Below are 11,843 nucleotides of genomic sequence, written 5' to 3' on the forward strand. Positions count from 1 at the left end.
GATCGATGGGATGATCAGCGAGTGTGGTTCTGAGACCAGTCGCCTTTCCGGAGAGTTGGTGGAGCTTCAAGGCAGATGGTCTGAAACCGAGACCATGTTGACGGCTGTCAAGGACTCTCACTCTGCGAAAGTGTCGAAGCTCGAGGTCGCGATAGGAGAGCTTGAGAGGGACCTTGGGAAGACGGCGAGTTCTTTGCTTAAAGAAAAGAAGGCCAGGAAGGCCAAATCCTCGGAGGTGCGTCGACTCCAGCGTCAGATCGAGAGTGACACGGGACTAGCGAGCCGCGGGATCCAAGAGGCTACGGATGCCCTTCGTGCGGAGTTTCAAGCTCGCTTGGCGAAGATTTCTACTTCCCTGGGTTCCCTCGAGTGTATCCGGAGCAGGGACCTAGCTTTGGCGACGATTGAGGGCGGGATGGCCGTGGTTTGGTCGTTCCAAAGTGAGACTCCCCCGACCTTGGAGGCCGAAGAGGCCCGACTGTCCGGTTGCAAGGGAGATATGGCGGCCGAGGATGGAGATTTCAGTCTCATCCTGGCCGACCTGAAATCCGCGTGCTTCCTTCCGACGTGTTCAGAAGACCCAGAGGGGAAAGACCCGATGGTCGGAGAAAACGGATGTGGCGCGGCTCCAGGCTCGGACGAGGCAGCGGGTGAAGAGGGGGCGTGAGTTCTGAGGATGACTTGGGTTAGATCTCTTTCGAGAGATTTTTTTTTACGTTTTTATGTTTCGGCCTTGAATGGCCTTGTTTGTATTTCGGGACTGGCTGTGTGTGGCTTCGAATCCCTGCCGCTCCGCGGCTTTCTTTTTATGGTACGATAATCGGATGGCGTTTTTTTATGAGTTTGTGAATAGTTGGGAGGAAGGTGATGAGTTGTCGTCTCATATCCTTCTTTGATTGTGAAATGTTTCATTCGTGATCTGTTTCGAGAGTTCTTCCGCGAGATGTGAACTCTGCGGGGGTGCTGAAGTTGTCGAACATAAACATAGAGGCATGGTTTAAGAATCTCTTATCTTTCGATATCATGCCTTTGAGAAGTTAGAGACCAGTGCGCTGGGTTTAGGTCAAGACCTAGGTTTACTTTCGGTTTAAGGATTATGCGGTGACTAACCGGCTATCGTTTTTCCTGTCGCGATTTCTTCCTGATTCGTATCGATGTAAAGTCCGCGATAGGTTCTCGGCTTATACGACGTTTGATACGAATCGAGCATCTCTCCGGAGACCGGAAGTGCTAGACCAAAATTTCGGATTTCTTTTATAGCGCTATTATCCTTGTGTCGGATGTAAGAGAGTCATCTCCGTGAGATGGCTATGTCTGTTTAGGACGTTTGTGAGTTCGATGTGATCAGCATCGGACTTGGTGGTGCGTGCCGTTGTTTTGAATATTTTGCGCAAAATAAGTGTTAATGTGTGCATATATATGTCTTTTTTGTGACAGAGGTTTCGTTTGTTCGGAGGAAATAACATAGTAAAAGTCCATCTTCTGGACTGACAAAGCTCATGAGATCCTAAGTCAATCAACCAACCATCGGGTGGAGATGAACTGAGACCCGTTATCGGTTACGATCTCGTAAGGAACTCCATGCCTACAGATGATGTTTTTCCATTCGAAATTCTCGACTTGGACATCCTTTATACTTGCGTACGAGTCCGCCTCTACCCATTTTGAGAAAAAATCGGTAAGGACTAGAAGGAAACGCTTTTGCTTTGAATTATGCAGAGGTCCGACAATATCCATGGCCCAGCGCATAAAGGGGTAGGGCGATGTGATGGAGGAAAGAACTTCGGCCGGTTGTCGGATGGTTGGTGCATGCCTTTGGCATTTTTCGCATTTTCGTGCGAATTTCTCGCAATCTCCGATCATTGTTGGCCAATAGTATCCATGGCGTTTGATTTTCACGGTTAGTGATCTTCCGCCGGAATGGTTGCCACAGGAGCCGGAATGTATTTCCTCCATTACTTTTCTCGCCTTTTCTCCTTCCAGGCACGTCATGAGTGGTCCGGAGAATCTCCATTTGTAGATTTCGCCGTCCATTGTTACGTAGCGTGTGGCCTGTGTTCGGACCTTGCGAGCTGCCCATTTTTCGGCCGGCAGTTGCCCGTCGACAATGTAGTCTCGAATCGTCTGAAGCCATGGGGTATCACAGCCGTAATCAGATTGCTCCGATGGTGGCGGTATCGTAATTTCTTCTTCCTCGTCATCTTGACCCTCTATGAGATTGACGACGATTGGTGGTCCGATGCTCGGATGTTCGATGAACTCGACCAGAATCACCCTTTTGAGTCCTGGATCGGAACTTGATGCTAGGGCCGCGAGGGCGTCCGCCTGGACATTCTCGGAATGGGGGATTCGCGTAAGGGCAAAACAGTCGAAGTCTTGAGCTAGACCTTGGACCATTTTGAGGTACGCGTCCATCCTTTCGTCTCTGGCTTCATACTCTCTGCTGAATTGACTGGCCACTAACTGGGAGTCGCAGTAAGCGTGGAGATTACGTATTTTTAAGCCGTGAGCCAAACGTAGCCCTGCGATTAATGCTTCGTATTCGGCCTCGTTGTTTGAGGCATGGAATTCCAGCCTGAACGATTGTTTTAAGATCTCGCTCGTTGGAGATGTGAGACGGATTCCGATACCCGATACTTGCTTGGATGAGGATCCGTCGACGTGGAGGAGCCAGGTGGAATTTGGTTCCTCATTGGTTATTGTTGCCGTTGGAAGTTCGACCAAGAAGTCTGCGAGCACTTGTGATTTTGCGCTCGTCCTCGGTCGGTATTCGATGTCATACTCGCTCAACTCGACCGCCCACTTAGCCAGTCGGCCTGATTGACTTGGGCTATGCAAAATTGTCCGTAAGGGAAAAGTCGTGAGGATGACAATTGTGTGGGATTGGAAATATGGTCTTAGTTTTCGGGCCGATGTTACGACCGCGCATGCCAATTTTTCCATCAATGGATACCTAGATTCGGCATCCAGCAAGGTTTTGCTTATGTAGAAAATAGATTTCTGCTCCCCGCGTTCTTCCCTGATCAGGACTCCGCTTACGGCCGTTGCCGACACAACAATGTACAAGAATAAAGGCTCCCCTTCCACGGGTTTTGCGAGGACTGGAGGAGTAGCTAAATAACGCTTCAGCTGTTGGAAGGCATTTTCGCACTCTTCCGACCATTCGAATTTTTTATTTCCTCGCAGGACGTCGTAGAAGGGCAGGCACTTATCTGTTGATCGTGAAATAAATCGGTTAAGCGCGGCGATTCTGCCGGTCAGTATTTGGACTTCCCGCTTATTCTTTGGTGAAGCCATCTCGATTAGTGCGTTGATCTGTTTTGGATTTGCTTTGATGCCGCGGTATGTGACCAAGTAGCCGAGGAATTCCCCTGATGCCACGGCGAATCTACATTTTGTCGGGTTGAGCTTCATGTTATGGGAATTTAGTTGTGAAAAGCATTCTTCGAGATGTGACACGTGATCTCTTGCTTTGAGGGATTTGACGAGCATGTCGTCGATATAAACCTCCATCATTTTTCCGAGTTTTTTGGAGAACATTCGGTTCACGAGTCGTTGGTAAGTTGCACCAGCGTTTTTGAGGCCGAAGGGCATTACCTTATAGAAATAAGTTCCGCGATCGGTAATGAACGCAGTCTTCTCACGATCGTCGGGATTCATCCTAATTTGATTATAACCTGAGAAGGCATCCATGAAGGATAAGAATTTGTTGCCCGCTGTTGCGTCTACCAATCGATCGATATGTGGTAGAGAGAAGCTATCCTTTGGACATGCCTTGTTTAGGTCGGTAAAATCCACGCAAACTCGCCACTTCCCGTTCTTCTTTTTGACTACTACGGGGTTGGTGAGCCAGTCCGGGTATCTTACTTCTGTTATCGACCCAACTTTAAGCAATTTTTCGACCTCATCGTTTACTGCGGCAGCACGTTCGGGTCCTAGCTTCCATCATTTCTGTTTGACGGGTTTGAATGTTGGGTCGATATTCAGCTCGTGACATGTTATGTTAATGTCGATTCCTGGCATATCTTCCGCAGCCCATGCGAAAGTATTGAGGTTCTTTTTAAGACAGGTTATGAGTTCTGTCCTAAATGGCTCGCCGAGATTGGCTCCAATCTCGACGCAGCGTTCTGGGAAGTCTTCGTCGAGACAGATCGTTACCACGGGTTCGCATGTTGGCTCGCGTTTTTCATCTAGAGCTGCGATGCTGCGAGATTGCCAGAAGAATTCCGCTGAATCCTGACTTCGCGTATCTTTGCTGGAGGTCTTTTTCTCCACTTTTCTAGGAGTGATTTCGAGGATCGGTCTCTTTCGTTTTAGTTCCGCGGCGAAACAAACCTGTGAAACTCTCGCATTTCCCCAAATTATCTCCACTCCGTTAGGGGTCGGGAACTTGAGGCAAAGATGGTAGGTTGATGGCATTGCGCGCATGGTGTTCAGCCATGGCGTTCCCATGATAACGTTGTAAGATGCGGGACGGTCAACGACTAGAAATTCTGTGACGTTCGTCACGGTTCCGGCTTTGACAGCAAGACTAATCGATCCATAGGCCATGGTCGTTTCCCCCGAAAGTCCTAGCAGTGGGCTTGGGCATTTCGTGACTTCGGATTGATTGATCCCCATCTTTTCAAGAGTGTCTTTGAAGATGATATCGGGCGAGCCTCCGGTATCGATTAGCACTCTAGCGACGTCGACATCTCGAATCGTCAACTCGATAACAAGGAGATCGTTTCGAGGTTTGGCTCTATCGATCGTTGCTCCCCCCTTGAATGAGATGACGTTCGCACACGTCGAATCTTGCATACCGTTCCTGATCGTTGAGTGGCTTTTGCGGGTTAGATTGATCCGTAAGCCCCCCTCCTTCTAGCGCCAAACTGTGGAACCGAAATTCGCACTGTCGATTTCCATTTAAATAAGGAAACTAGGAAAACCCTAATTTCCCAGAGGACCCGGATATCTGCTAATTACCACACGTCAAGCAATCAGAACACGAGAATAACAACGATAAAGTATAAGAAATAAAAAAAAGAGCAAAGAAGATCTTGTTCCGAATTTGCGTATGAGCGTTTACAACAAGGTATAAGCCTGGGCTCGAGACCTATCGGCGAGATTCCTAGTTCTAGTAACCCTAAGACGGCTAAACCTAATTGAGTCGCAGCTCGAAATAACAAAAACGGAAAATTGCCTAAATTGCTCTAAGTGCTAAGTTTGCTCTGAAAAAAGTTCTCTCCCATGCTCCTCGCCTAGGACTCCTTATATACTAGCTCCAAGGTCGGTTTACGCTTTTACTCTTCTGCCCTTAAGCCTTCATAGCATAAAAATGGAGACCGAACCTTGGCCTGAGCTCGGTCGCTACGTAGCGACCGAGCGATGCGGGACGAGCGCTCGGTCGCTACGTAGAGACCGAGTGGGACTAGTGCTCGGTCGCTACGTAGCGACCGAGCGGGACGGACGTTTGGTCGCTGCATAACGACCTGTTTCGAGCTTTCGTCGGACATCTCGATTCTTTCTTCCGTAAAGCTTTTTCGTAAGGAAGAATCTATTTCGAAAAGTACTCTTCGGAGAAATTCTTATTTTCTTCCTCGGACGTTTTGAATGTTAAATTTGTCGTAACCGTTTTTGACCCCAACAGTTTCCGTCGGATCTTCGAACGTTCAGACAGTCGGAATCACCCCACAGACGATCGTTCTTGACTCGGACTTGATAAATCCAGCCAAATATCAAAAGTTCTCTCTTTATCGGACTTTTCTCTCTCTGAGTTTCTCTCTGGTTCTTTCTTTCTGTTCCCGTACAGAAATGGCGAAATAAGACCAAGGAGACGATTAAAATGGGCAGTTGGGCGGTTTAGGCCCGAGAAACTGCAAAGATAACCGTTCCCGCTTATTTTACATGCGACTCTTCATCCGTAACCGCCACCCCGCGCTCCAAAGCATGCCAGCGCGAGTTTTTCCCCTTTTCGGACTTTAACTGTTCCCGCCAGTTTTACTTAGACAAAGCTCGAGCTAAAGCTGACTGAAGCAGTCGACAACTCTAACCGCCTTGTCCGAATCAGACTAATACTACTGAATCAGCTCGTCTCAGCTTAGCCGACAGTTTTAACTGCCTTGTCTGATTTCCGACAATCGCTGTCTAGCCGACCAGCTCAACCGTCATGTCCGAATCCGACAACACTTGTCCGGATCCGACCATTGCTGTCCGAAAATACCGCTTTGCCTGGATTTTCATCGAACTGGCCGAACACTACTGAGTTCCGCAAATCGAACGGCCTGGTCCAATAACCCGAGCGTAAGACCGACTTATGGAGCTTTGTTGGCTCAAAAACAGATCAGATCCTAGCTTTATTCGGGTACATGGTTCCGCTCCATCCACTACTAATCAGACTTCCGAACCAAGAACTCCCATCCACCCACGGTAAGTCCTTACAACTTTGGCCAGCTCTTTCTAGCATCATCAAACCCATTCAGTACATTCCAACAGTCCGGCCAGTCAGTCCTCAGATCATCCTATCACCGATCTTCGGAACACGGTCGCTACACTCTTCCCGTTGCTCTGATGATTCATGATAACTCGACGGATCGCATGGCCTTAGTGCTGGCGACACATCATCAAATTTCTGCCCTATCAACTTTCGATGGTAGGATAGTGGCCTACCATGGTGGTACCGGGTGATGGAGAATTAGGGTTTGATTCCGGAGAGGGAGCCTGAGAAACGGCTACCACATCCAAGGAAGGCAGCACACGCGCAAATTACCCAATCCTGACACGGGGAGGTAGTGACAATAAATAACAATAACGGGCTCTTTGAGTCTGGTAATTGGAATGAGTACAATCTAAAACCCTTAACAAAGATCCATTAGAGGGCAAGTCTGGTGCCAGCAGCCGCGGTAATTCCATCTCCAATAGCGTATATTTAAGTTGTTGTAGTTAAAAAGCTCGTAGTTGAACCTCGGGATGGGTCGCCCGGTCCACCGTCGGTGAGCACCGGTCGGCTTGTCTCTTCTGTCGGCGATATGCTCCTGGCTTTAACTAGCCGGATCGTGCCTCCGGCGCTGTTACTTTGATGAAATTAGAGTGCTCAATGCAAGCCTACGATCTGTATACATTAGCATGGGATAACATCATAGGATTTCGATCCTATTGTGTTGGCCTTCGGGATCGGAGTAATGATTAACAGGGACAGTCGGTGTAACACCCCCGAACCGTCCTAAGCATAGGTCGACCCACCGACCAACAATCAAACAAGAACATGACCGACGGACGACCCACACCAAGGGTTGGAGATGAAAGGCCAACCGGCCAGCCAACAATCAAACAAGAACATGACTGACCGTCCAACCCAACACCATGGTCCGGAAGCGCTACGTGACGGGCTAGGGACAATCCGGTCAGAGTCACCAACTTTACTCCATGACCTAGACCAGTTCATCCACTAACTCGTCCCGCTGCGTCAAGGCATAAGGCTTTGCAACCCGTACCTAGAGTTAGTGTTTTCCGTTAGATCAAGGCCTAAGGCTTTTCAACCCGTACCTCGACCTAACGTTGTGTTAGACCGGACTAGTCAAATATCAGAGTACTCATGAAGCGCATATAAAACAATTACTTTTATTGATTCAAGAATATTCATACATTGAATAATTCAAGACTGGGCCCGGTCTAATGCCAAATCGAGTCAACATAACACAATTCACAATACCGTTTACAAAAGGCATGAAAATCTACACCGGTGGTCCTAGAGTCCAGCACGAAGCTATCCGATCATCCTTACCTAAAGCGACCTTCAAAAAGGACAACGGAGTTGGATGAGTAATCTAGTATTACTCAGTGAGCTGGCGGCCTCTACCCGCAACCTAGACTCTACCCAAACAACCCAAAATAACAATCAATCTAGCCCTAGCATGCAATAAAAGCTAAGGCTAAGCAAACCGTTACTAAGTTAGACTTGGCCTCCCGCCATGATCTAGCTTCAAGCAACGGGAACCTGCATTAAAACAAGTCAACAAGCAATCCCTAGTTAACCATATATACACCTGAGTTCAATACTGATGTAGTGTTAGACACTTAGACTATACAAGTATCATTAATCGATCGACCAACAATCACACAAGAACATGATCGGCCAACCAATGATACCGCATAGCTTTAATATCCACCACCCTTCACAAGCAATCACTCAAACACATACAGGCCAACGTCAGGCCTACACTAACGAAATACACATCAAGCCTAATCCGGTACCTAAACCAGACTTAGACTTAACGTCAGAACCTGCAAGCAAATCAATCAACCACAAACACAATCACAATAATAAGACTATGAGTAACTACGACTCGATCTAACTTGTAACACCGTATATCAGTGCTACACTGACTCGAGGGTTCCATAACCCTCTACGACACACTAAGACAACACTCTAACCTGGGCCCTGGTTACTTCATGTTCCTCCTCTCTATCGGCAATATCCTATCTCCCTACCACAAAGGCCAGAAGAAGGAACTTTCAACCGACCGCGGCCCACAGTCATTCGGGTCACCGCGCGACAGCCCACAGTCCTTCGGGTCACTGCCACATTACACCGTCGTGTAATACTCAGCCATAGTACATGACACCGTTCGTCTGAGTCTTCCCGATCCAGCGAATAAGGGGTTTCCTTGAACCCGCTGGGTACGAGGCCGAGGAAACACTAATCACCCCTACACAAGCCTAGTATGGGTGGGATTCGCACATACTATCGACACACTCACAACAAAACAAACTCAATCTAGAACCTAACCTAAAGCCAAAGTTCCAGATCCTAACTAGACACTCGACTCCACAAGACTAACCATAGTACCAGTAGTTCGGCCTATATGGCCTAAGACCCTTAGTGCTAACTACTAAACAACTAAGCAATAATAATCAATACTAATCAATTAAATCAAACCGTTATCCAGATAGTCCAGCCTCCTGCTATGAAACTATCCTTAAAGATAACGGGAACCTGCACTTAAACAAATCAACACACAAGAATAGAAAACATGATGCATCCTAGCCTTAGTCCTAATCAGGTTATTAATTCAGTCTTAATTCCTTTCATCTCAGCTTAGGCCTTTCTAAACTGAGTCTGGTTCCATAAATAAAATAACCCTAAGGACTCTACCATGCAATAATGTGATCATTCTAATCTATATGCAACTCGATCTACCCTAAATTTCAAGTGGAATTCACACAAGACCAACTCACAGTGTTCTAGGCGAGAAGCAGCTGGTTGATCGGAGAGGACTTGGCCAAAACCCCATGGACGACTTGACTGGACTGGACTGATCTTGACTTGGACGTAACCTCGGCTTGACCATGAAGAAACTGAAAGGCCTCGACAGGCTGATCTGGACTCGGACAGAACCTCCATTAGCTTCTGGATAGTTCTTCGACTTCCTGGCAGAGCATCGAGCAGAACATCGAGTGATCTGAACCCATGGATCTGAACTAACTCCGGACAGCACCTCCACTTGATTGTAGGAGAATATGACTGGCTTGGACGAATTGATATGGACAGGGCTTCCGCCTCACAATCGTATAGAATCATCGATTGGACGGAACTGGCCTTCTCGGTCTTCAGAATCGATCAAACTCTAGATCGAACACTTTCCTTCTCTCTCTCTATTGATTCCCATCTGAGCTGATCTTCATTTGATTGGCCTTCAGTTGGACAGAACCTTCCCAAGGCGCTGACTCGAAATCAATAGAGAACTGATCTCGAAAACTCTCTAAAACTCTCGAAATAGCTCAGAATCACTTGCTTTCTTTTTCTACTTTTCTCTCACGTTTTTAACTTGGTTTGCACTGGTCTGGATGTGAAGAAATGAGCAGGGGTCGTGGGCTATTTATAGAAGACAGCAGCCAATCAGATTCAGGTTGGTGGCCGCCCGTGTGTCGCTCCGCATGGCTCCGGACGCATGCACGGCGGCACCTCGTGCTCCACATGGCTGGCTGCATGTCCAGGACACATGCAGGATGCCACCACTCCTCCCAGATGTCAGGCTGAATGACTGGAGCTCATGCAAGGCGCCACACATCCTCACACATGTCGATCAGAAGCATCACATCAATACTCTTACTCCAGCAACGTGACTATCCATACTAGTGTTCGGCCATCGAACCATCGTCATGAAACATGATCCGACCACTAGACTTGATAAGCCATCATCCACTTAGCATGTACTGATATAACCGGCCTTCCATTGCCATCATGTGGGTCTACGCCCTACATGATGCATATGGCGCCTATCTTACTCACCAACCAAAGGTTGATCGTAAGATATCCCACTTAGCCTTTGCGGCCAGAACTTTCATCCATTGACCATGGATTATGGTTCATACATCAATCATGTTGTACGGATTGCACTAGCCTTAAGGCCTTCGCTATTTCCTTACACTCATGTATTGACCTGTAGAACAACCTATTGCCATCATGTGGGTCCACACCCAACATAATGCATTTGGTGTCCTTGTGACCATTGAACCACTCGTACCCTTTTCGGTCCTGTTCCGTTCGTACCCTTTCAGTCCCAACCCGTTTGTACCCTTTCGGTCACGAACCGTTCACATCCGATGGATCATGATACGTTCGTACCTCTTGGATCACGACACGTTCGTACCTCTTGGATCACGACATGATCTTTGGCAGCACGCAACCTTGGATCACGATGCACCCTTTGATACTTGCAACCATTGGTATCTCGTACCTTTTGGTTACTTGCATCCTTTGGTATCTCACAACCTTTGGTAACTCATGACCCTTGGCAACACGCAACCTTTGGTGACTAGTACCCTTTTGATCCAACCTATCCGCTATGGTTAGCAATCAACGTAAGCAACCATGACCCCATGGTCTATGACGTGGTAATATGGTTACCTATCACGTTACATAGAGAGACAGAGATAGAACCATCACAGCCGTTATAGCCCTTACCAATTGGTCAGTCGGTCTCTCGACTAACCACCCTTGGTCCTTGGTGCCTATTTCCGTCCAGGAATAGGTCTTCCTATTGGTCTTTGTGACTTATAAAAGCCACGGCCTCATATGGCTAAAGCCATATGCACCATGAACCGGATAGTGCCCATATGGTTTTGATCCCGGATTCTGCCCTTCCGGCTTGGATCCTCGTTTCTCATTGGGGGATCCCTTTGTTTAGGACGTGTGTCCTTTGTCTCAGACAGAATGAGACTGAATGATAATCCCTGGAAGTCCTCCCCTTTATATAGAGAACCAAAGGTCATGTGCGAAGAGTCACATCCCTTCGAAGCATCTTTTTGGGACAGAAGTTGGCCATCGATTACAATCAATGGTCCAGATCGTACCTGTTCAGAAATAGAAGATTCCACAACCTTATAGGCACGTCCAACCCAAGCCAAGACCTGGTAACCAAGCCCACGGCCTGCCCACAAGAGCCCAACGACTCATGGACTACATGGCCGGACCTCATGGCCCGCCACTGACCCAAACCCGGACCATCGGCCCAAAACTCGAACAGTCCGTTGAGCTGAGATGACCTGACTCCCAGCTGCCTCAGCTGAGTGAGCTAGTAGTCCAGCTAGTTGAGCTGATTTAACTTGGAACGAGCTAGGGTGAGCTTGACCGAGCTACGTCTAGCTGATCGAGCTTCTTGTAAGCATCGCCCAGCTTCTGTACAGCTTATCCTAGCTGGCTTCTTTTTCTTATAAGGTTAAGTCTCAGCATCCTGACGTCCTTAACCTTCTATCCTGGCCATGGAACGCTAGCCTTTAAGGTCTTAAGACCTGCTGGTACGTTTCCCTCGAACCATGGCTGTCCCGACAATCCTATCCAGGATTGGGGGCGTGACAGGTGG

This window comes from Brassica rapa, unplaced genomic scaffold (genome assembly GCF_000309985.2).
Source record: "Brassica rapa cultivar Chiifu-401-42 unplaced genomic scaffold, CAAS_Brap_v3.01 Scaffold0113, whole genome shotgun sequence".
Taxonomy (NCBI): domain Eukaryota; kingdom Viridiplantae; phylum Streptophyta; class Magnoliopsida; order Brassicales; family Brassicaceae; genus Brassica; species Brassica rapa.